Genomic DNA, 23648 nt, shown 5'->3' on the forward strand with positions numbered 1-23648 from the left:
AAATGAGCGCGGAGTGCTGCGTGCCGGGACTCCGGAGTGCCTGGGGGCACTCTCCCCGCGACGTGCCCTCTCGATGGAACTCGTAATCCCTTACCCGCCGCTCGCAGAGTGCAGGAAACTTCTGCGACCACGAAGTTATGCAGTGGCTCAACGCATCAAGCGCTGGGGTCATAACGTGAAGTGCATCTTTGTGTAAAACTCCTCACTTAGTGTGCTGTAACATGAGCAAGTGGTTCAAGAGTATGTTCAGAACTTTCAAGTTGTTGCTCTGTGAAGCCCCATGAATATAATACGTAGTGCTACACTGTACCTACACCTGCTTGCTATTCGTTTTCACGAGAGTGTACTAGGTACGACGTTGTTTGTAAGTTTTATAAAAAAGTATTTTTGAAATGCATAGATTAGATATACTTGAAGGAAAAGCATCACACAGACTTGAGTAGCTGCAGCTGAACAATGCGTTGCCAAATGACTACGACTATAATATCTGTATAAATAATATTACTTTTCGGATTGTGCTAAAAAAACCTACTGACGGAAGTTAAACATTTTATTGAACTTAATCGTTTCTCCCGATGGTGTTTCAAAACTGTGGAGTGACCCTCTTGAGATCGTTTCCACTATGGTAGTCGTATGTCATGTGATGGATGAAGGCCTCAACCGGTCCAGCCTTTGCGGAGATTGCCTCTCCTATTACTAATAGATCTGCGAGTAATACACTGGGCCACATCAGATGAGATTGGGCTATTAAATCATATCCCGTACATAAAAACAGGATGGGAATTTACCCTCAGATATATTACGTTTCCATTATCGATTGGTATCTCGTAGTTTGACGTCAGACGGCTTACAGTAAATGAATACAAATGTTTGTTGCGATTAACTCAAACCTACAGTCCCTACCCGAATGACCCTAAGTCATTTGGGTCTTCTTACCCTTACTATACACATACGGGTAAGTATTGTACGAGTTTTTGTTTCTAGTTCATACCTACAAACGTCCACGATAGCCCTTCTTTTGCAGTTTGTGTGTCGTTTCTCAAAAGTATTGAAACTTGAGACTTCCAGCACAGCTGCGAGCTCCTTTGCCAACATATAACAATAGTGAAGGCTTTCATAATACCTATCGATGGTGATCACTGCTTACCTGCTGTACCTACTAAGTTACTAATAGTAACGTTACCAAATAACTACTGATGATCATAGTACACATTCATAAAAGAACATGTCAACATAAGAGAGTCTCGAAGGTTGACTCATGTTATAGATAATATGATAAGCTGTTACCCAACTTCCAGAGTTTTTATTTTTTTGCAAATGTTAATTTAAAGGGATTTAGATAAAGTAGCTGTATAGCAATCTTTAAAGCTTCACACTCTGCAAACGAATGGCCATGGGCTTGATCGAATGCCCATGTAACATAGATAGATACTACTTATTTTACGTTATAAGTAAATGTAAGATTTAATAATCTTGTGACATATCTTTTAATTAGTATCTGAGTGATTTTATCGTCATTTATCCACCTTGCATCAAAAGTCATCACTATTGAAAAGTTTATGTGTCGACAGCGCAAGCAAAAATTGGCAGCGAGCGGCCGGTGTCGAGAGCCATCCAATATCCGAGCGGGACGCTTTATTGAAACTCCGCGATGGACAAAGGATACCTACGAGTACAATAAACAAGTCGTTAAAACTCGCCGCAACTAATCGCGCGCACGCACTCATTCAGCTCTGGGAACTTTTTCGACACAACAATGTTACAGACGAAACTTAATAATTGGCTGAGGATCCAAACTTAGTATCGCGGTCTCCTCAGTCAAGGCATTAGGCGAAGTGCTTAAAGACACGCCATAAACTAAAATTCTTCATTACACTCTTCGAGCTGCCGACTCGTGTTATAATTACTTCGGGAACAATCCCGCCTCAGTGTAGGTAAGTTGACCCGATGTAGGATAAATGGATTATGAAGTTAGTTTTTAGTTAGCTCGTGTCAGCAAGTAAATTTCTTACTGTATCTTCCCGCGTTATAATAACAAAATAGGTAGCCATTCGGAACCAGAAAGTATTCTGTTCAGCAATTGTTATAAAGGATGTGCAAATAAAACGAGAATCGACTGTTTACAATGTTTTGCCGCGATACACAATCAATCCTCAATTTGAGTGTAGAGTCACGTTTAAAGATATGAACGAAAGGGGTGAGTTGTGCAAAATATCAAATGGAAAATAAGCACATAATATTTGACTTTTTTTTTCGTCAAGAAATGCATGAAACATATTTTTTTACCCCTACACGCTCCCATTCAGTTCACAGTGAATAATAAAATATTCTTCAGTGCGACATTAAGAAAGGTGGACTGCAGTTGCAAGCCAAAAGATGGGAGACGCTTTAAAAGAAACAGTGTCGTAAATATTATGAACCGTTTAAGTAAAAGTTTAACTAATTTATGATTGCATCAAAAATACTATCATTATCTTATTCAAAGGAATGTTAATCCTAATTTCTTGTTTCGCCAATTAAAAGCAAGTTTTATCACTAACATACCCGTAGAGGCCAGCTTAAACTCAAACACGTTGACCGGACTAATGAAATGGCTAATGCAATCAACTAACAGGCGGCCCGCGCCCGCCCGCGACCACCTGCATCTGCTAAATTATATTTGCATTAGAGATACACGCTACTCTGGAGATTGTCCTTGTATATTGCCCTTAACTAAGTCATCAATTCCCAATAAGTAATTAGATATGTAGCTTATCATATGAGTGTTAAAGACCATAATGAGTCATATCATTTAATACTCTTATGATAAGTGTACCAGTCTTTAAAGATATGATTTTAACGTCTACGTTACCAGTCTTTAAAGATATGATTAATAAAGAGTTCATAACGGTTAGAATACAAGGATACCTTCCTATACCCGCGCGTTGGTCTCTCAGACCGACGAACTAATAATTCGGAGATTTTTCAAAAAGTATTATCTCTATGACTTTGCGGTTCTTAGTAGCTTCATGATTTGTGGCCAGCCATTGTTTAGTGTTGGGCGATCGCTGCTGCCAAATGTATGTGTGTCACTTTTGGCTGTTATTCGGTCTGTGAGACCGACGCGGGTATACGTGTAACTACTTCAGGTATGTTACTATTGTTTTATTTTACAATATTACTCAATAAAATGTATTGTCATACTTTAGTGGCGTTTCATATCAATTAAGTATTACTGTATTTTATTATTATTAATTTGTTTTAGCCATTTTTGTCGTCACAATGAACGAAGAAAGGATAAGGGCGCTGTTAGAATGTGAAGATTCGGACTCCAACTATGATGACCAGAGTGACAGTGATGAGGTGGTGGATGATTTAGAAGTGCAGGAGAACAACACTGATTCTGAGCAGAAGGGTGATTTGTCAGATGAAAAAAGTATTTTTGTCATTATACGAGCATGCAGTTATGGTATATTCCGGTTATTATTCTACTGAAACCACTAGTGTTAAATACTGTTTTGTTCTTTTATATTACTAAGGATACTTCCATTTATTAAATTTTATAGTAATTTTTAGGCTTCTAAAGAAAAAAAGTTTATTTTTGTTATTAAATTAAGACTGATGTAAAATTTTGTTTGAATTTTAAGTCTGATTTAAAGGCTGATTAAAATAAAATATCTATAAATATAAAATGTGTTTTAATTTTTTTATGCAGTTAATACCTTAACGTATAATTTAAAGCAAATTATAGTACAATACAGTACACAATTATACTATAAAACACAATCTCAACTTTCGGTCTGAGAGACCGTGCGCGGGTATATGTGTAATGCTTTTTGGCGCGGGTATACGAAGGTTAAGAATAGAATAGTGAATTATGTTGACTAGTCAGAATCCACCTTGACAATCCAGTGTCTCAAAAAACGGAAATATTTATTTACTCATGCAACATAAAAAAAGAACATCACATCTTACATTTACATGTAAAATAAAAACTAGTTCAGTCGCTTTTAATATTAGCTACCTACCTACTTGGAAACAGCACGACGTAATGTTCAACATCAAAATGTCAATGTCAATGGGATCGCAATAGACGTTGCATTTCCATAATAGGGCGCCGATTTTCCTTGTCACGGAGTCTGATAGAACGCTCTCGGGAAGAAGGCTGACGCGGCTTTTTTCAGTAATTAATGACGCAAATTGATTTCACGGCTGCTCCGGGCATTAATAACTCGCCGCGCGGCCATTATTGAGACGTGATACCTACTTAATGCTCGGCTAACTTTTTGCGGACTCACTGAGGACAAGGCTGAACTTGAACAATGCTGGAGTGAAACACATTAATATAACTGGAGTTTAGAACAAGTAGAAGTAGAAATTGCTATATTTTGTGGGGAAAAAAAAACAGAAGAGTTAATTGTAATAATACCTACTCGTAAAACATTTACAAAGGATATTTAATATGTGTGGTAATTAACAAAGTGGATGAAGATAACTCGTATCATTAAATTCATAAAATAAATGTTTAGGATAGGTAGGTACTCGGTTTTAGGTCAGTTTCTCATTAATACGAAACATAAAATAAAAAGTATAATTTTAATTATCAGTATAGCTGACCATTATTTTTGACTTTTACGGTATACAAATAATCCTCATTACAAAAATGTTGAAATAAAAGTCGTGCTCATTAATTTAATTATTTTTAATTACGCAGACCATCATTACAAACTAAGGCAGTTACCGCAACGGAAGGAAACTTCTTAGGCTGTGTGCGGAAAATCGTTTTTAGGGCTACTATACAATAATAATACAGCCTGATATTTCATAATGGTAAAACTTGAACAAAACTTTAACAAAAGAAAAACAAAGCAGCTACAGTTTAACTTCTGAATTGTCGCATGTTGTTATTTCATTAATTGAATGGGGATCTTTACTCTTACACTAAATTATTAATGGAAAATATCAATTTTAGTTAGCCTTAGTTTGCCTGTAACGGTGTAAATATTTTATAAACATTACTTAAACAAAAAAAAGTAACGCATGAAATTGATTTACGCTATACCTGTATAAAATTGTTACATAAGCGAAGCATGTTTTAGGTAATAGAGGCAATTAATTTAGATTAGTTTCGCTTTCGGTAGCACCGCGTAGGTTCAGTGTGAACCCTTATAATAACGCAAAGCTTGCGAATTAGTTTCAATTGTTCTGCCGCGCCTACATCCTTGATCGCAAACTATTCCGAAATCATCCAGGCGTAGGTACTACTAAGCTAGTTATTTTGCAATCGAAACAAAAGTGGAGAAGGAAAACGGGGAAATCTAAGCATTTCCCCGTAAATGTTTTTTACAATTTCAATTGAATTTTACTTCATACCACCATTCCGTAGCAGTAATGGAATGAATAAATGTTGACTATTACGAGTCTTCTTGGTTAGGTAGCTTTCTCGAGGCTGCAAAGAAAGAATTTAATCATGTCTTCATTCCAAAAGGGATTTACTTGAATTAACAAAACGCTGCACTTCATTGAGGAACTTTTAGAGCGAAACTTTGTAATGGATCTGCAAATGAGGATATCAGAGAGCGCCGGAGTTAGGGCGCGTCCACACAAACGCAGTAGGTATTCAGAGTATCTCAACTACACGTTGCATTTTTATTACACAATGCGTGGGAGGCGCAATCCGAGTTGTTTCTGAAACATCGAGGTTTTTAGCAGACTATTTGCATGTGCGAGAGGATTGAAATGGTAAATATATTTTTTATTACCCAGCCCAGTGGCGAAAATAAAAAAGAAAACGAAAATACACATTTACAAAAGATTCTTTGGTGTAGTTATAGTAATATTTAGATATTGTTTTGGCACACGATCACGCCCTAAAGAAAACCACGTCAACGGCGAGTCGGCGCGTGACCGTGTTGAAACTTTTAATTGCTGGAGATGTTCACGACATCAATTTCCTACAAATTAAAATCACTTTGGGTGACATCATGAACACTACAGTATATGCATTTTAATTAATTAAATAAATAATAACATTATTTTGCTCTTAGTAATTTTCACACTTAAAAAGGTACTTACCTACATTTACATACGTAGGTATAGGTACCTAATAATCATGATAAAACAATTGTTTCATAAGATCGTCTTTGATGAATGACGATTGACACAGAATAATTTAGTCAAATACTTAAAATACTGTACTGTAGCAAAAATTAAAAGTAGGCTTGCTACCTAGTTCTTTAAATCATAATAATATTATATTTTGTCGTCATTAAAATTTCTTAGCGAATAGAGTCCCTTCTCTATATAATTTTGTCTCATGTTCAAATCTGACGGCTAACAAACTAAAAATTTTTTGCATTTTTTATAATCGTACATTCAGCCTCTAACATAATCCTCCTCTAATGCCTTGGTTCAAAACCAAGGTAGGTAGGTATCGTAATACTAAATACACAGAGATTGATTGCTCGTATACTCGTATGTTTCTGATAATAAACAGGGCTCATTGTTCTGAAATACTTTCTTAAAACCAACCAAACAACGGCGCTTGTCCTCATTGTAATAATAATACCACCTTCAACTTTTTAGAAAACTAATTCATCATAATGAACACAATACCTACGTCGACTGCGATCCCGAATAAAATTATACGAAGTAAAAGGTCTCAAAGAGAGCGACCCGAAAAGCGAGCGTTTTAGAAAACCAAAAATAAAACTATCACGAATGTTATTTTGACTAGGCTTTCTTACTTAATGAGATAACAATTTATGGTTTTTAGAAGAAGTGATGTTCTCTATTAGATCCCGTCGTCGCCGGGTCGTGATCTTAATAGCCGAGGCGCAGTCTTTGTGTTGGTGCGTGTCGCGGAGGAACAATATAATTTGTCTTTGATCAGCGACGCACCGCGGCGGCCTTTGACGGTAGCTAATCTGCATGTTCGGGCGGTCCTGAAATACCACACTTTCCGGCGGGTTCTCGTTAGGCTCGTCGAATGGATACATTGTTAAATGTATAATTATATTTGGACACAATGTGCGTCTCGTCTCGACTATCTCCTTTGATAGTCGACTGTGGTTTAGAATAGTTTTGTGGCGGATGGCCGCTTTCAATATACATATTATTATTTGTAAATATTAATGTTATTATACGTGTAATTAAATAGAGTGGATATCTGCTAGTCTGACTCTACTTTAACTTCGTAAAATAAATAGTTGCAATAGATAAGACTAACGTTTACCATTTTTATGGAAGCAAGACAAAGTATCAGCCGCTTGCAATGATTTATCTCGTTGCAAAAAATTGGGTTTGAGTCTAATCTGTACAAAACAATAGATCACCCTAATCTGAAAACCCCTTAGATGAGATCGTTATCAATAGGAAACCCATGCTACATAAAAATAGGTCTGATATCTATCACAATGAAAATTTGTTCCATCATCATTCTCTACCACGACTTAAGTAGGTATATCAGTGAGACAAGAGTTGAATTTCTATTGAAAGGGTTAATAAATAAATTAGGACCTCTGAAAATTTACTACCTACCTGCTCACAATCCAATTTATTCCAAAATTATTGGGTAACTAACTAGATAATGTGTCGTTCGCGCGCGCTGGAGGTTTATAATATCTGCATTTGTTATCGCTTTGGCATAGCAATTCCAATAACAAACGTCACTTTCTCTAGGATGGGTGTTTATTGTTTCGCAACGTCGAAAACAAGCCAAACCGCGTATCGCTTGATAAAACAGATTAAATAAATGCACGCGAAGCGTCCTCTGCTGAACTAGCGCTGCCAACACTATCCAACAATTGGCTAACTGTCGCCATTTTACTGTGTCCTATTTCTGTATAAGCTGGCTTATTTCGTGATTTGTTAAAATTGCGAAACCAGAACTGTCTGGAATGTAACGTAATAGACTTAAAATACGAGTTCAAGCTAACACTCGTCTGAAGCGGGAAGATAAGACGAAAGCGCTCTGTCGACATTCGTGAAGCTCAAGTTTCTACATAAATCATGGCTATTGGTAGCACCAATAAGTGCAGGGAAGCGGTCCCTAAGCGCTTTCGTTATGATTTGTAGGGCAGAAAGTATCGAGGTTCTTAGTCATGAACATGAACACACACATATTAAATGTGTCATATTTTTTTAAATCAGGTCGTTTCTGTCTAATTAGAGTTCAATTTATCTTTCATCGCAGATGTGCAACTTGAAAAGAACTCTATTTTTTATTTCTCAATTATTTTATTCTACTATTACTTGAACCCTATAACATTTTTATCACAATTAGCAATCTTTAGCAGCACGCGGCGCGCGCCAATACCTCGAAACATTCACCAGAGAGGTGATAATAAGGTGTAATAATCGTCCTTCTGGCGCAGTCGGGTAATTAAGCTGATAGTGATTAATTAAATTCTAATTCACTATTACAATTCAAAGCCAAGAATTGTGATTAATGACGATAAGGTCTATCAAACAAATACTTTGATGTGGGTAACTATTCTTCGGCAAAATAAACAATTCCAAGCAAACAGCTCTACGAAATTTTATTAAGATTACCTACATATTTGTGATGAATACCAGTTTGAGTGCAGAGTGCTTACTGTGTCAGTTTTCTATTTGAATATTTTAGTCACGGGTGGAGTGCGAGTGGAAGTTGCTAAGTTCGTTAGGAGTCCTCGGTCAAGAGTCGCCGACCACCGTGCACCGCCGTAACCTAATTGCCGCTGCTGATCAAATGTTAATGTTCCTTCAATGTCTTAAAGAAAGGCCCATTTAAAGCTGTTATTTTATCTAATCTTTAATGTAAACTTGTAGGTGTATAATATTTTGTAGACAGATATTATTTATATTAGATTTTGAACAATAAGGTATTTAATTTAAATATCTAACATTATTTGCAAACTACATCAAAATACCAATAACACTGAAAAAAAGGTAAACCGTTTAAGATTCTACGTTTTTACATTTCTGAAGAATTCTTACCATTTATGATAAAATCTTTCCTGAAGGGAAAATAAGATTCAGGGACTTTATCTTCCCTTTCATCTCTGGCAAAGGTCAGCCTCTTAGCGACATGTCGTATCGAATAGATTACCGTATTGCCTTTTCAGTAAACAACAGTAAATCATGGCTTAGGCAGATACAATAAGCTTTCTAATAGAAATAACATTTTATTGTTTACTTTGTCCCTGATTTAAGAGCAAAAAGAGCGTAAAGAAAAGATTTCGAGGGCAATAAAACTCTTGCTATGGGGCTTGTTGTTTGGCAGTCACTCTAATGGCTGAGACCAGCAACTTATATCGCGCTGACGTATGTACAGCTGTTCTCTACAAAGAAGCATATTGACTTTGACCAAAAACCTTGTAAATACAATAATAATCAGACATTGTTTTCATCTAACAAGCAAATATCTAGCTCTAACTTGTATTACTATGATGACTAAATAGAATGATAATGATGGCAACAAAATTACAAATAAACCGACTATCTCGGTATCTGCCGGTATGTTTGTACTCATAACAACTAACATTTGAGCTCTATGGGGCTCGTAAGTGCAATTTGTATTTGATATTGAAGAATATCGGAATAGGGTATGTATTCTACTTCTTATCGGGATCAATGGCTTAATAAATAAAATGATCGTGACATTACGGCTAACGCGCGTGTTCTCGCCAACAATAAAAGCGTGTAGTTTGGAGGAATTGAGAAAGAGGCCGAGTGGACAAAAAGAGGTTATGAAAGGGGTAATTGCCTCCCGTCGAGCCTCCTCGGGCTCCGGTGCCAACTGACGTAAGCGGCTCACCGAGTACTAACACTTATGGCAACATTAACTGGATGTAGAAAAATAGTAAAGCAGTAGATACAACATTTGATTTAAAACTCTTGCTTCATTAAGGAGGGCAAGATTAATCACATGGAATATTGGATGGTGCTAACAAAAGTTAGGTCTATTGTAAATTCAGAACAAAATCACAAAATTTAAATAAATTCGTGCTGATATTACAGGAGAAAATTTGTGTTAAAATTTTGATTGAATAAATATTATTTTATTCATGAGTTTAGTTATCGTTCAACTCTATATTTTCAGTTTTCAGTTTATAAAGAGTTTTCAGAAGTTTAATATCTATAAAAAAAACTGATATATTTTATAAATGAATTTAATTTAGTGGGCTTTCCCATTATTAAGCACTGAATGCTCTTTAATTAATGAAAATAACAAACATTTATTTGCAGACTAATTAATTTTCCTGTCATTCACCCTGAAACTGCTCCATTTACGATCATTTGTTTACACTGAAATTTACTTGTAGATCATGGCTAAAATGACACGCCACACTTTCGTGGATCTATCGCAAATGTAAATGGCGCGGCGGTGTAAATGAATTGAACATGCGAGCCTGTCCGAGAACCCAATGTAAAAGGCGCGATGAAACATAGCGCTTGATCAAAGAGCCTGCGGCGAGTGCGGGTGCTGCACTCGCAGGCTAACTTAAATAATACCTCTACGACTATGTTCAAGTTGTTACATTTAAATACTCTGTTAGATTATTATTACTTATTTTATTACAAAAAACTATGAAAAAACTAGTTATGAAAAAATGGTTGTAAACATCCAATAGAAACGAAAACGGGCAGAAGTTTTTGTCAACGGCCACCTGACTGAATTTATATTTTTCCAAATTATACGCTTCCCAAATAGACGTGAAGCAAAGTGTGATCAAAAGGCGGGCGAGCGGACCTTTCCCTTAACGAAATGGAAACCCTTTTGAATGACTATCCAAGCAAAAAACTGAAATTATTGTCGACGAAACCGTTCGTGCTCGTGAATCATTTCAGCGAGGGTTTTATTGTAGAACAAGATAAAACACTTATCGCGATGGAAGCGAGAAATTTATAATTTGCGGTGCGCGGGCGAGAATAACGACGCGTCGCTGCCAAAACTTTTCAATTTTTTACTCATAAAAAAATTATAAGCGTCATTAATGGCCCGCGATCGCAGGGAGCCATAGCGTATTTTTTCGGTATTCGCGTTGAACAATAGATGAAACGCGGTAGGCACTCTCCGACGCGACCTCGGTGTGCGCGATGCACAATAATATTCTCAGTTGTGTAATGAGGCTACTTGCTACGGCGATGCATTGCTAGCTTTGCTGAGTCGAATCACTGCAAATGTTAAAAAGTTGTATTGTGACAATCATACACTTTCTGATATCTAAATAAACACACATGTAGTATATCAGTACCGCAATCTTACTGACTCCACTTTAATTTGATTGCAACTCTCGTAACGCACAATTTATTCACATTCCATGGGCGAAATTTTTTTTATATTAGCGATGGCCTCCTTAAGAGGGCCGTTAATAGGCTATCAAAAAGAACTTCAGAGCTGTCCTCATTATTCCATCGTTTCACAGTTTTGACGAGTCCCAAATTAAATTGAGCATATCCGCTTCAGATTAAATTTACCAGTCTCTTTCAATAATAAGGTTAAAGTTGTTTAAGCGTACAATAGCTTTACTTGTGAAATTGTGATTACAATGAGTAGTGTTATGGGCTATGTGCATAGTTTTAACAAGGCTGCAGTATATTAAATTAACCATACTTAAACCAAAACTGATATTATTTTATCAATTATGTTTGGGAAACATACAGTTACAATGGTTATTTATTAGGTGAAGTAAAATAATGCACTAATCAATTAATTTTCCTCCATTAAGCACACACATAAAGTTGGGTAGATCACGGGAATATATTTTTTTTATGTGACAGGAGGCAAACGAGCAGACGGATCACCTGATGGTAAGTGATTACCGTCGCCCATAGACACCCGCAGACCCAGGGGCGTTACAGGTATTTTGTTGTAAAAATATGAAGTTGGGTACATATAAAACTTTTGTAAATATTGTAAAGCTGCAAGCACTGCGGCGCCCCGTAGCCCGCGGCTCTCCTAACTTCCATTATAAAATTGAAGAGCTCTCTTACATATAAATGAGACTTTACCAAAAATGATTCTACATAGGTACGTGTATGATATGAAGACACCCTACATATGTATTAATAATTTTTATAAAAAAATAAAACCGACTCCAAAAAACTAACACTAAAAAGTAGAAAAATAATTACCTACTAATTACTTATTTATTAGGACGAATTAATATTTATGTTATACCATGATTGATACTTTTGGAGTCGGTGCAGGCAAACTTCACACGTTTCATAATCTTGGCACCGACTCCAAAAGTATCAATCATGGTATAACATAAATATTAATTCGTCCTAATAAATAAGTAATTACCTAGTAGGTAATTATTTTTCTACTTTTTAGTGTTAGTTTTTTGGAGTCGGTTTTATTTTTTTATAAAAATTAACTTATTTCTTGCTTTTTAGTTAACTAATTATTAACTTGATGTTACCACTGAAGGTAGGCAGTACATTGAGACTATATTCTTCATGTCAAGTGTAAAATAATATTCCCTACAAAATACAGGTTATCATATCGGCAACCTAAAAAGACCTTAAACCGTCAGCCTACCTTAAAAACATAAAATAATACCACTATGGGTCTAATTGTACCTATAATATTTAAAAAAATATCCTCCAACTCCTAAGCGTTAAGGAGTTGACCAGTTCATCATGATGAGATTATGACTATCTGATGCAAACACTTGAATAAATTTAGAAACTATAGTCATCTATAAAATTAAAAGAATTATCCTCCAACTCCCAAGCATTGAGGAGTTGTACCTTCTATCATCAGCTCATCAATATGAGATGATGATTTTTAGGAGCAAATACTTGAATAAATTAAGAAAAAATATGAAAAACTATATACGTGCCTATAAAATTTGAGGGTTGCCCTCGATTTCCCTAGGATCCCATCATCAGATCCTGACTTGTTGACAATGGGACCACCTCAGAAGTGTACCCTATCGAACAAAAAAAAATTTTGAAAATCGGTCCACAATTGACGGAGTAATCGGTGAACATACATAGAAAAAAAAAATACATACAGCCGAACATATAACCTCCTCCTTTTTTGAAGTCGGTTAAAAATGCAGGATAATATAAGCGGTACCCAGCGACTTAAAACATTTTTTCATGAATACTCTTATGTGCAACAGTACAAGTATAGGTATAGCCATAAAACATTTACTCGTAAATCCATGGGAATTTTCAGACCCACTCTTATAAAAGTTACTTATTAATGGTACATTACCTCTAAAGGATTTTGTCATCTATTTTGTCTTCAAACTTTTTTTCTTAAAAGTGAGGGTAAATGCGATTATCCCGCCGTTAGTGGAAACCATCGGGCACCTTAAACACGAGTAAGCCGATTGGCGCCACCGGATAACAGGCCTCACTCACTACCGGCTCTGCCTCACATCCGGAGCTGAACCCGAAGTTTGTGTCGGAGGCTCTACCCGATGGATTCCGGTTTCTAATCGAAACTGTCGCAGCTCAGAAAATGTTTTATATCAGGTTAGTTAAAGATAGGATCAACTAAACTATTGTAGATTTGAAGTAAATAATACGTAAGTAATACGGACAAGCAAATTCACAAATTATAATAGCCCACCAGAAACCAATTGGAAATTATCAGATGTTGAGTTTAACTGAGTGTCAACAACGTTGACGAGCTTTAAGCACGCGATACTTTGCTCGATCAAAATATCATCTATACTATCTATACTAATATTATAAAGCTGAAGAGTTTGTTTGTTTGTTTGTTTGTTTGTTTGTTTGTTTGATTGAACGCGCTAATCTCAGGAACTACTGGACCGATTTGAAAAATTCTTTTTGTGTTGGATAGCCCGTTAGTTCCTGAAGGCTTTAGGCTATATATCATCACGCTAAGACCAATAGGAGCGGAGCACCAATGAAGAATGTTTCAAATCAGTGATTTTTTTCCTTTTGAGAGCTGACGCTGCGTAAACGGTTAAAGTTTCGCAAAAATCATGTATGACAGGATTGTTCCCCTTTAAAAGTTCTAAAAAAAAGTCCGCGATAGTATATGTCTATCTTTTAAGGTTGGCTCATAGTAACCCTTTTTATGCAAAAAGAAATCTGTTTTATATTAATGCATTATTTGCGGAGGTTTTTTCATAAACATGATATTAATCCTTATCCAAATAAATAAGTTATTCATCACAAGTATTTAATTTTAAACATACTTGCCCTTTACACCATTCGATTTCAATAAATATCTCAGGAGATATCGCAGTTTTAAAATATCATCGCAGCAAAATAATGATCAAGTACTGCGCGCGCCACTGATGGATCAATGCACAACCTAAACCGCTGATCGTAGAGACCTGAAACTTGGACGGTGTGTTCTTTGTAAGACGTAAGCATCTGATAAGAAAGGATTTTCCAAAATTCTACCCCTAAGGAGGTAAAAAGGGGGGGCAAAGTTTGTATGGGATAACGAGATTCCTTCGTTCAATTCATAAGCATTCTATAACAGAATTAATGGAAGATGTGTTTCGTATTTTAGTGAAATGCACCCCCTAACTATGTTAAAAAGGGGTAGAAAGTTATTTTAGTGGTGATTTGCTTCAAAGTTGATATTAATTACTCATTAGTGCATTTTTTTTACAATCATGTCATGTTAAAGACTATCATACTCTAGGGGCTTAACCTCGGAGTGGGTGCCCGCTGCGTGCGCTCGCCTAACAATGCATAGTAATGCATGACGGTCAATTCATGCCGCGGGCACCTGCTTGCGCTGTGTACATAAACTCATTTTCGCGCGAGAGTTTTGGCGGAGGCCCTCGAGGTAGTGGGAGTAGTCTTGAGGAAGAGCTCCTTCTCACACGGCCAGTGGCATGCTAGAAGCTTGGTGATTCTAGCACCCGTAGGAAAATAAAAAAAAAGTTTACCAATAATACTGCGGTAGGTGTAGTTTTCGATTTCGTTGTAAAAAGATAATACCACCGATCAAAGGCCGAGCTGCATATTCATAAAATATAAGAAAATTTTATTTTCATGTTTATTTAACCTTTAAGATTTTTATATTTTATAAGTATTCAAACATTTAGATAATAACGTTAAAAACATTTAAAAATCGTATGAGAACGTTTTCGACTTCTCCGCGGACGAAGTCGCGGGCAAAAGCTATTTGTAAAATAATTAGACTAAATTATTAAAAGTGCCTACCCAAAGTCATTATTCCACGCGGACGAAGTCGCGGGCACAGCTAGTCATAAATAAAATTAATCTACATCCATTTGTCTTGCACATACAATGAACCAGATGTTGAATATACGAGTAGTTACTGAACTTTTAAAGTTTTACATTAAAGTTTTACATCTTATTAATGAAAAATGTATTAAAAATGTGTTGTTGGTAGATCACTATCAATAAAATAAAAGACCTATTAATAATGTTTCTAAAAACAATGCATCTTAAAATTGCCCACCGAGTGAATCTGAAAGTCCTCTGAAATCTGAGGATTACGTTTGCGATTTTACTTCAAATCTATTGGAGATAAACTAATACAAATTATTGTACACTTTATCTTGAAAATAAATAATTTAAAATAATTATACAACTTTGTAACACTATCGCATCGATGTGACCGCAACGTACTGTCCGTGAATATCATGATAATAGACATGTTAAATCAATAGTACGAGTGTGGCAAAAAATGCCTTTACTGGTTTTATTAATTTTGATTCTGCTACGAAGCGAGCAGATGTCACAAGTGACACAAGAGACGATGCATCGAAATGGCTTCGGGGAAGATTAGGTGGAGGAGATAATCGCGTATAAGATGGACCCATTAATATCTCGAAAGTATTCGCAGCACAATATTTGTGCAGTTGATGAATGGGAATTCGCGCACTAATCTTAATTAATGGCGGCGCTTGTCAGACGCCGTCAATTGCCACGATTAATTACATCGCCGCAGCGATACTCGCGCAGGAACAAAAGTATACCAACAATTCATTACCAAATATGAAGATTATTCAATGACTTTCATGCTTTTGTTCTTCGAACTCACTTTTTCACTCAGGTTGGGAAAATATCGGAATGTCGTAGGTTTTTCAGGATTGTTTAAAAATAAAAGCTGTCTATGTAATTAAACTACGCGACAATTGCTATAAAACCGTCTGCCAGGAGGTTCGCGTGTCGTCAACACTTACACCTGTTTGGATAAATGTTTAATATTTATGTCTTTCAGGAAATACTTGTTTTTACTGGCCATTCATTTTCTTAGTTTTTAACTGGTTAAATTAGTAACTTACAATTCAAACATACACGCAAACAATCGTATCCTTTTAAATATTAGTAAATAATCGAGCACCTGTGTCGCAAGTAGCCAGGGCAAGGTAAACACGCGCGCTGTAAGCTCTCTGCAGCCGCTCGTGACATCGGCTAAGCCGCGCGCTATCGCCCAAACACACGTTTAAAAATATGGCCGCCCAACTGCAGCGCAAATGCGACACAAATAAACATTAAAGTATCTATTCTAAACGGAACACACGTTGTGGAGGATTATTTTCAACAATATTTGTTTTTATTTTATGAAAACAAATCTGTTATGCTAGATTTAAATGTTTTTGATGCTGCTACAAAATAATTTGAGTTCCTAGTAGGTACCTGTACATTTTGTATCATCAATTCAGTTTTACAAGAAAATACTGGGCATGTTTAATATAGGATACTAGTTTAGTGTAAACTTGCTGGTGATCTATTTAAATAAAAAAATAATAGGACTTTTATGCTAACTAAAGTAACTACGATAAAATAAGAGAATTCCTAAATAATCTTATGATGCAATAAAGATTTATAACTATAACTATTTGCTAATTGATCCATTCATTTTGTAATTGATTTCGCATTTGAATTGAGAATGGAGTGTCATCGCGCACCAGCTCCAGCCCGAGCTTCACAGTCCGCCGCATCGGAAAATGAGGACTTATGAACAGCTATTAGGCGCGGCTAAGTGAATTTAATGTTTCAAAGATTTAGACCCTTCAGGCTAACTGTTTTATAACTACGTTAAAAGCAGAGTCCTTTACTCAAACTAAAAAGTTTGACAGAAGTTTGAATTTAACTCGGCCGTGTTTCAGCAGGCTTTGATCTTTAGTCCAAGATTATAGCTATTTATCTTTTGAATCTGTTTATTTCAAATCACTTCTGACATTCATAGGAGGTCGCACATTTCTTGCGCGTTGTAAAAATTGCCCATTGAAACATGAAACAGCATTTGATTTGATATTGTTGTGCTTCATGGGGTTCGAAAATATACATAGAGCATCTCATCTCACTTGCCACCACAACTCCACGGTACTACTAATACAGTTACAAGTAGGTAGGTATATTTACCTACTTATGTATTTAGTCATACCTACACGTAGCTGAAATTCCCTGTCCCTATTTCCCTGACCTGCCCTAATAATGTCGGAAGAAACCGGACATCAATTTAAGTTTGGAATCTAAATATTTGTGACATACTTGTATCGTTCTGCTCTAGGGACGCGTCCTTAAAACTTATCCAATCAAGCGCGAGCAGTACATGGGCAGGACAACTCCCAAGGATCCCGCCCTTTGAAGGTACTTAACGGAACTATTCAACGTAAACACAGTCCCACAGAAACCCATCTATTGCAGGTTACGTATGCCGAGATAGTCTTGACGTTGTGACGATGATGTGGGTCAGTAGCACCGCTTTACATGGTGTCAAATCAAAATTAAACAATCAATGCGAGTTAATCTTTTAACTATAGGATTTATTTTTGTTTATTTATTTTTGATAATTGTTTTCTTCCCTTTTTCAAGTTACTAAATGAATAGTTCAGCGATTGAAAATACCCTACGTTACCAGCTGTTACGTGAAATTAGAAGACTGATGATGATGATGATGTCCTTGGGATATTGCCGAGATCATTTTTGTCATAAGTATTAAGACCTTTTGTCGAGGCCCAAAAATTGGGAAACATCATTAATTTTGATGCAAGTTCTTTATGTCCGGATCTATTTTGAGATGTATGAGAAATAGTGCCGCCTTTGGCCTCCCGTGTGAGTCTACGAGGTGTTTCTATTTTATGCCACATAATATTCTCGGTGTAATACTATTTTAAAGCGCCGACGGCGAGACGGAAGCGGCGGCCGCGCCAGCTGTCTTGACACGCGCCGGCCACGTCACCTCATTGATACACTATTCTCAACGCGCTACTGAACTGACCACTGTATCGGAAAAACTAGATTTACCAATACATTCTAGTTGAAAAGCGCTTTAATATGCATGTAGCATTTATATGAGAAGAGGTGAGTTTCGTGTAGTATAAACTGATTTATTCCATGACACAAGTATCTAGCTGTGAGATCGTAAACTGGAATGAAACACACTACAAACCCTTCCTTAAACAGCAACTTCCAGCTCATTTACGAATTACCTACATTACTTTTATTTTCTTCCTGATCTTGATCAAAGCATAGGATTGTGAGGTGAGTAGTACTAAAGGAAAATCTATACCTAAAACTAACTCTAAATTATACCTGTAAATAAGTAAGTTTCTTTGTACTCGAATCTAGTAAAATAAGGATTTCCAATTAACAGTTAAATATACTTAGTGTAATTATCTATACTATACGGATTACGGACCGGGTGTGACTAGCACGACCACTCTGGCAAGAGTGTATAGCGATGAAGAAGAAGAAGAAATACTTTGTTTCTAAATATACCTAAGTACTTTGTTAACCCTATCCACCGATTTGAAACCCCGAACCACCGAAGAGGCAATAGTATAATCTGGCAATCAGTTTATCATACCCGTTATTTAAATACTTCTTGGTAAGTACATATTTACTAAGATAAACTTACTAGGTCTGAGAAAAGAGTATAAATCCTTTTGTCGACCCTATTTCCAGAATAATGGCAAACCTAAAGAGGGTGTAAAACCTAGAAATACTACTCTCGCTTCCTTCCCCTCAAAGAAAATACTGCCTAATAAAACGGAAAGCCATTGATTCTGTTGTATTCGATGTGCCGAGAGCACACGTGCGCCATCTATCGTAAACCTGTTATGATCGTGTTCTGTGTCGTAAAGTGTTGTGAGCCCATAAATAACTTTCGCATGTCCCCTAAAACTTTATCTGACAATAAGACGCTCTGTCCGTAGTTTTTGTGGTTGGTCCATCTATAAACCGGCCCTTATGTCTCGTCAATAGTTTTTGTGAATGGGTTTCGAGAGTTTTTCAGCTTGACAACGTCTTGAGAAGATTTTACTTAACATTTCTTTTTAAAAAAACCTAATTTCTTTTCTACATGTCTAGTCGGGTTGAGAGAGCATAGTGTCCTTGCTATTGCTGCATGAGTCTTAAAAAAACTTTGCAGTTGTCTGTTACAGAACACATTATTATGTGTTAAATTCTGGTACTAAAATAACTTGACAAAGTTCACGCGTCATATTAATTAGCTCGAAGATTGATGAACAGGCAATAGGAAGCTTCGGGACATCGATCTTCGTGACAATATGGCGGCAAAGTGCCCAAAGTGACCGAATGGGCGCGACGGGAAAATATTACTTAGGTGACCGCTTCATGTCGGCTTGTCAGGTGCCGAGGCTTGAGTAATCACTTATCGTTAGGGACCCACTAAATGGAACCTCAGCGGTGACTCTGCGGTGTCTTTACAGGCTGTTGATTTCAGTACCTTTATCGACTTGAGACGTCGGCTCCAGTCGATCACAATTAGATACATTGATTCATTTACATAAACTTTGGATTATTAGTATTTAGTTAAGTAACCCTTGAGGTTTCATCGACATTCCAACAACTATTAATGATGGAAGACAAATGTGCGAAGAGAAACATTATGTGTCAACATGAAAGGCATGATTTAAAATGTTTCAAGTATTTTCATCAAGCGCAATTTTTAGGGGAAAGTGAAGTTTTCCCAACATATAAACATAAAAACCACTGAAAATTTCAAACTACAATAAAATCATTGCAGCGAAGCGAAAATGGGTTCAGAAACTGGATAACAATCTCTATCTACCATATTATTACTTAATCTTACGTTTAATACAATTTGGTCTCAAGTGAAAGACGCATGTCCACATAATGCCGACGATGTTTACCATTTTGGATTTGTTAATGGAAATTAGTAAAAAAATAGTAACGTGTGCTCTGCGAACTATGCGAGTACCTACTGAGCCCCTAGCCTCCTGATCATATTATACACGATTGCTAATGATAACAAGTGACGCCAGTTGACAACAACAAGCCACGGAAATATGACTCGGGGAGGAGTCGGGAACATGACGGATGACAGCCATGACAGCACACGGTTACTGGACGCGGTGAGAGGACAAGTGTAAGATAACGGCGTTGTACTCTTGTAAATTTCATGGTCTCTTACGAGTACATTATAATAATATTGCACCCTATGTATGAGGCATAACATTAAACATCAAAATATTAACACTATAGAAGTATAGATACTGTGCAATGAAATTATATTTTGAAAAATCTCAGAAGACCAATGTGCATAATGTGGAGGTATAAACAGGCACTCTATCTAAATTACTGTGTCTTCAGACAAAATCTACGGTTGACCTCTCAACGAAGAAATAGAAAAGAAGGCGGATGGATTTCAGTCCTAAACAATGAGATGAGTAGGTACATATGGAGCATACAATTTTAAAACCTATTTAATCAGGTTTTGAAGGCATAACGGTATACCTACCGATCAGATTATCTTTACATGATTTTACACCGCCAAATTAACACAGCAGATTTTTATGCCCATGCTAACTCGATTATCTCATGGCCCATTTGGGTTTTGAAGTGACAGGAATGACGTAGAGGCCGGATGCTGGCGCGCTGCCACCGCATCAGCCCGCGGGCGACATTCCGCTGCCCTTCAACCTGACCTCTGTAGGTCAACTTGTACGTGGATAAAGTAGTCAGTTTTGGATCATCCCTTGAAACAGAAACGGATGGTCTATACGACTTTTGTTCTGTAATGAATTGTATTGAAATATTTGTGCATTCCAAAAGGAGTTCAGTGTACCTACCATGAGTTTACGTTAGGTGTGCTCGCTAGCGAGTACGTCAAAAATCTCTATGAAGATTTTGTTTCTTAAAAGTAGCCACTAGGGGCGCTGCACAATATGTCATACAATTAATGTCATTTTTTTACGCAGTCGCTAGCGAGCACACCTAACGTAAACTCATGGTAAGCGCACAGACTTCAAGTTCTAGGCAATCGTAATCGCTTTGTATCGGCAGATCAAAGCGCATCGCATGCCGATGCCACGATGATCCAAACTTCATAATTTTCCAATGTTCTTCTATGCTGGGAGCATGCGCTGACAAACTTTCAGCTTTTAAAATAACGTAGGTCTGGCGTTCACTAGCTAGTTATCTAGTTTACTAAAAAAAGTCTATACCAGAAAATCGAGTATATGAACGTTCTAATATCACTCCCCATATCTTTTTATTTTATCGGCCTACGCCTCAAATACTGGCTGAAATATTATGTAAAAGAGCCGATATGTATTGAAATGTATTTCCGAGTAAGACCAACGCTTTCCCTGTAGGAATGGAAATGAAACAAATCACTAGACAATTCTTATTTTCTGTCTCCCACTAGTCGTTTGTTTTGCAAGTATTGTTACAAATTCATTCATTCGCCCGTCCATTGCAGTGATAAACTTTCTTTGGATCGACCATACAATTAGATTCCACAAATGAAACTACGTATAGTACGTACAGTAAATAGGTACGCATGATTTGAACTTACCTCAATTATTTGGTCCAAAGAGCTATAAAGCGTTCGCGGAGCATTAGCGGCGGTGTCAGGTCCCTGTAAAGAACACATAAAAAGTTAGTTAAACTTACACCGTGTTGTATATTATTGTGCGTAAGTAGTGTTGTTGTGTAGACAACTCTACATAAGTGTTGTTTGCGAATTTTAGTTACATTTTGAATAGCATTAAAGAAAAAAGAGCTCTTGACTAGATAAGTAAATATTTAATGAATATAGAATACTGGATGTACCTAAGTATGTGAAGTATTTTCCAAAATACCAAGTTGACAAACTCTACTTCCCGAGGTTTTCGTCCAAACGCAAAAAAAAATCGAGTGGTTATGCGGGCGTTGGTAGTTAAACAAATAAAAACTGTGGTTTAAAACTTGCTTCGCTCGAAACGAATTCGAAAACAACGAATATAAACTCTTGCGTAAATAAAATTTTCTTTTAGGTTTTTGTTTTAGAAAAAAGTAAGGCCATACGCTAGTGATATGAAATAAATATTTAAACAAAATAAAAGGTAGGTACATAGGTATTTTCCACAAAAAACTATCAGTTTTCGTATTACTGTGGTGCGACTGTGCGAGTAGATACGAGTATCAAATAGTATTTTTAGAAAGTAATTATTGCCTTGATAGCGATCGCTAACAAATTGATATTAGCCCGCGACGAGTCGCCATGTCCGGGCCCGGCCGATGCTATCGCGCGGTATGACTAATGGTCCCTTAATTGAACCGCCTTTAAAGGCCTTTTAAATTGATCAATATCCAACAATTTAATTATTTTCAGGAATAAAACTATAATTGCGTGTTCCAAAGCGATTTAAAAGCGATATCTATATTTTTGCATCAACTTCATGATGCTTGACAATTACCGATGTTTGTTCAAATTCGAACAGAATAAGATTGTATTCACAGCCCACAAATTTATGTTTAAAGATATTTCATTGACTGGAAAATAATTAGCGTTAGGAAGCGTGCCAAGTCGGGGCCGATGCTGACGGCTTCTCTTTTTACAACGCCTCGGGGAAGCGCATAGTTGTTATTGTGAGTTAGTGGCTAGGAATAGTAAACGATCGTCAAGTATTCGCATTTCTCTGTTCATAAAAAGCCCATAAATTCTATTTGATTCAAAATGCTTGGACTGAGGGATTTACCTAAAACGACATATTTACGAAAGTCAAACGCTCCATTTATGTAGGGTACGTAGTAAATCCATTCTATACTTTATGGAGCATGTAATTTTTATTTCCGGTTTAATGTCCTTGTGTGTAATCAGCTTTGGGATCACCTAAAAGTGCTTTATAAAGCCTATTTAAAATAAATGAGTTTTATGAGTTTTTTAAAATAAAAGCTTTTTATGAACGGCTCCAGTGGATTCTAGGCCTAGAAAATGTCTTCTCTTCTATTAGTGAACATTTCTCAATAAATAAATAATAAAATAAATAATTGTCTACCTACCTATAGGACTGCTCCTAAATTGACCTCACACCACCGTAAATCGAACGTCAAATTCATTCGAGATCGAAATATCACGTGACTTGTCGTCGGTTTAGCACGTCGGTTCTAATTTAAGCGGTTCTTTTATCGTCAGTTAACGTAGAAAGCCACTTGTCTGTGGGCTGTAATCCTATTTGCGTACTTGCGACTGGAATAGAGTTCTTTCTTTATGTAAATGTTATGTAAACATAAAAAACTTCGCGTTGGCTTCTCAATAAATCTAAAATTACAGTTATGTGTTCAGCTGTACGATGTTTGTTGGCATACATTCAATTGGAATCAAGACATTTCTAGTGATAAGAATACCTTTAAAACGTCTGTTAATGATCCCGATCAGTCTCGAATGTATTTTGTTTTATTACTAATCGATTACTAGGTTGTGACTGTGATTGTCCGAGTGGAATGCATAC

General features: G+C 36.6%; 1 protein-coding gene across 3 annotated transcripts in view; it reads right to left on the bottom strand.

Moving 5' to 3' along the window:
- Window positions 1-23648, bottom strand: part of FMRFaR (FMRFamide receptor) — a 99821-nt gene that overhangs the window by 27126 nt on the left and 49047 nt on the right. For all 3 annotated transcript variants that reach the window (XM_028309265.1, XM_028309266.1, XM_028309264.1), the window contains exon 3: window positions 21731-21793. The gene's annotated coding sequence lies outside the window, so the exon portion shown is untranslated. The remainder of the gene's footprint in view (window positions 1-21730; window positions 21794-23648) is intronic.

The sequence above is a fragment of the Ostrinia furnacalis genome, unplaced genomic scaffold (assembly GCF_004193835.3).
Source record: "Ostrinia furnacalis isolate ACB-3 unplaced genomic scaffold, ASM419383v2 OfSCF2680, whole genome shotgun sequence".
Taxonomy (NCBI): domain Eukaryota; kingdom Metazoa; phylum Arthropoda; class Insecta; order Lepidoptera; family Crambidae; genus Ostrinia; species Ostrinia furnacalis.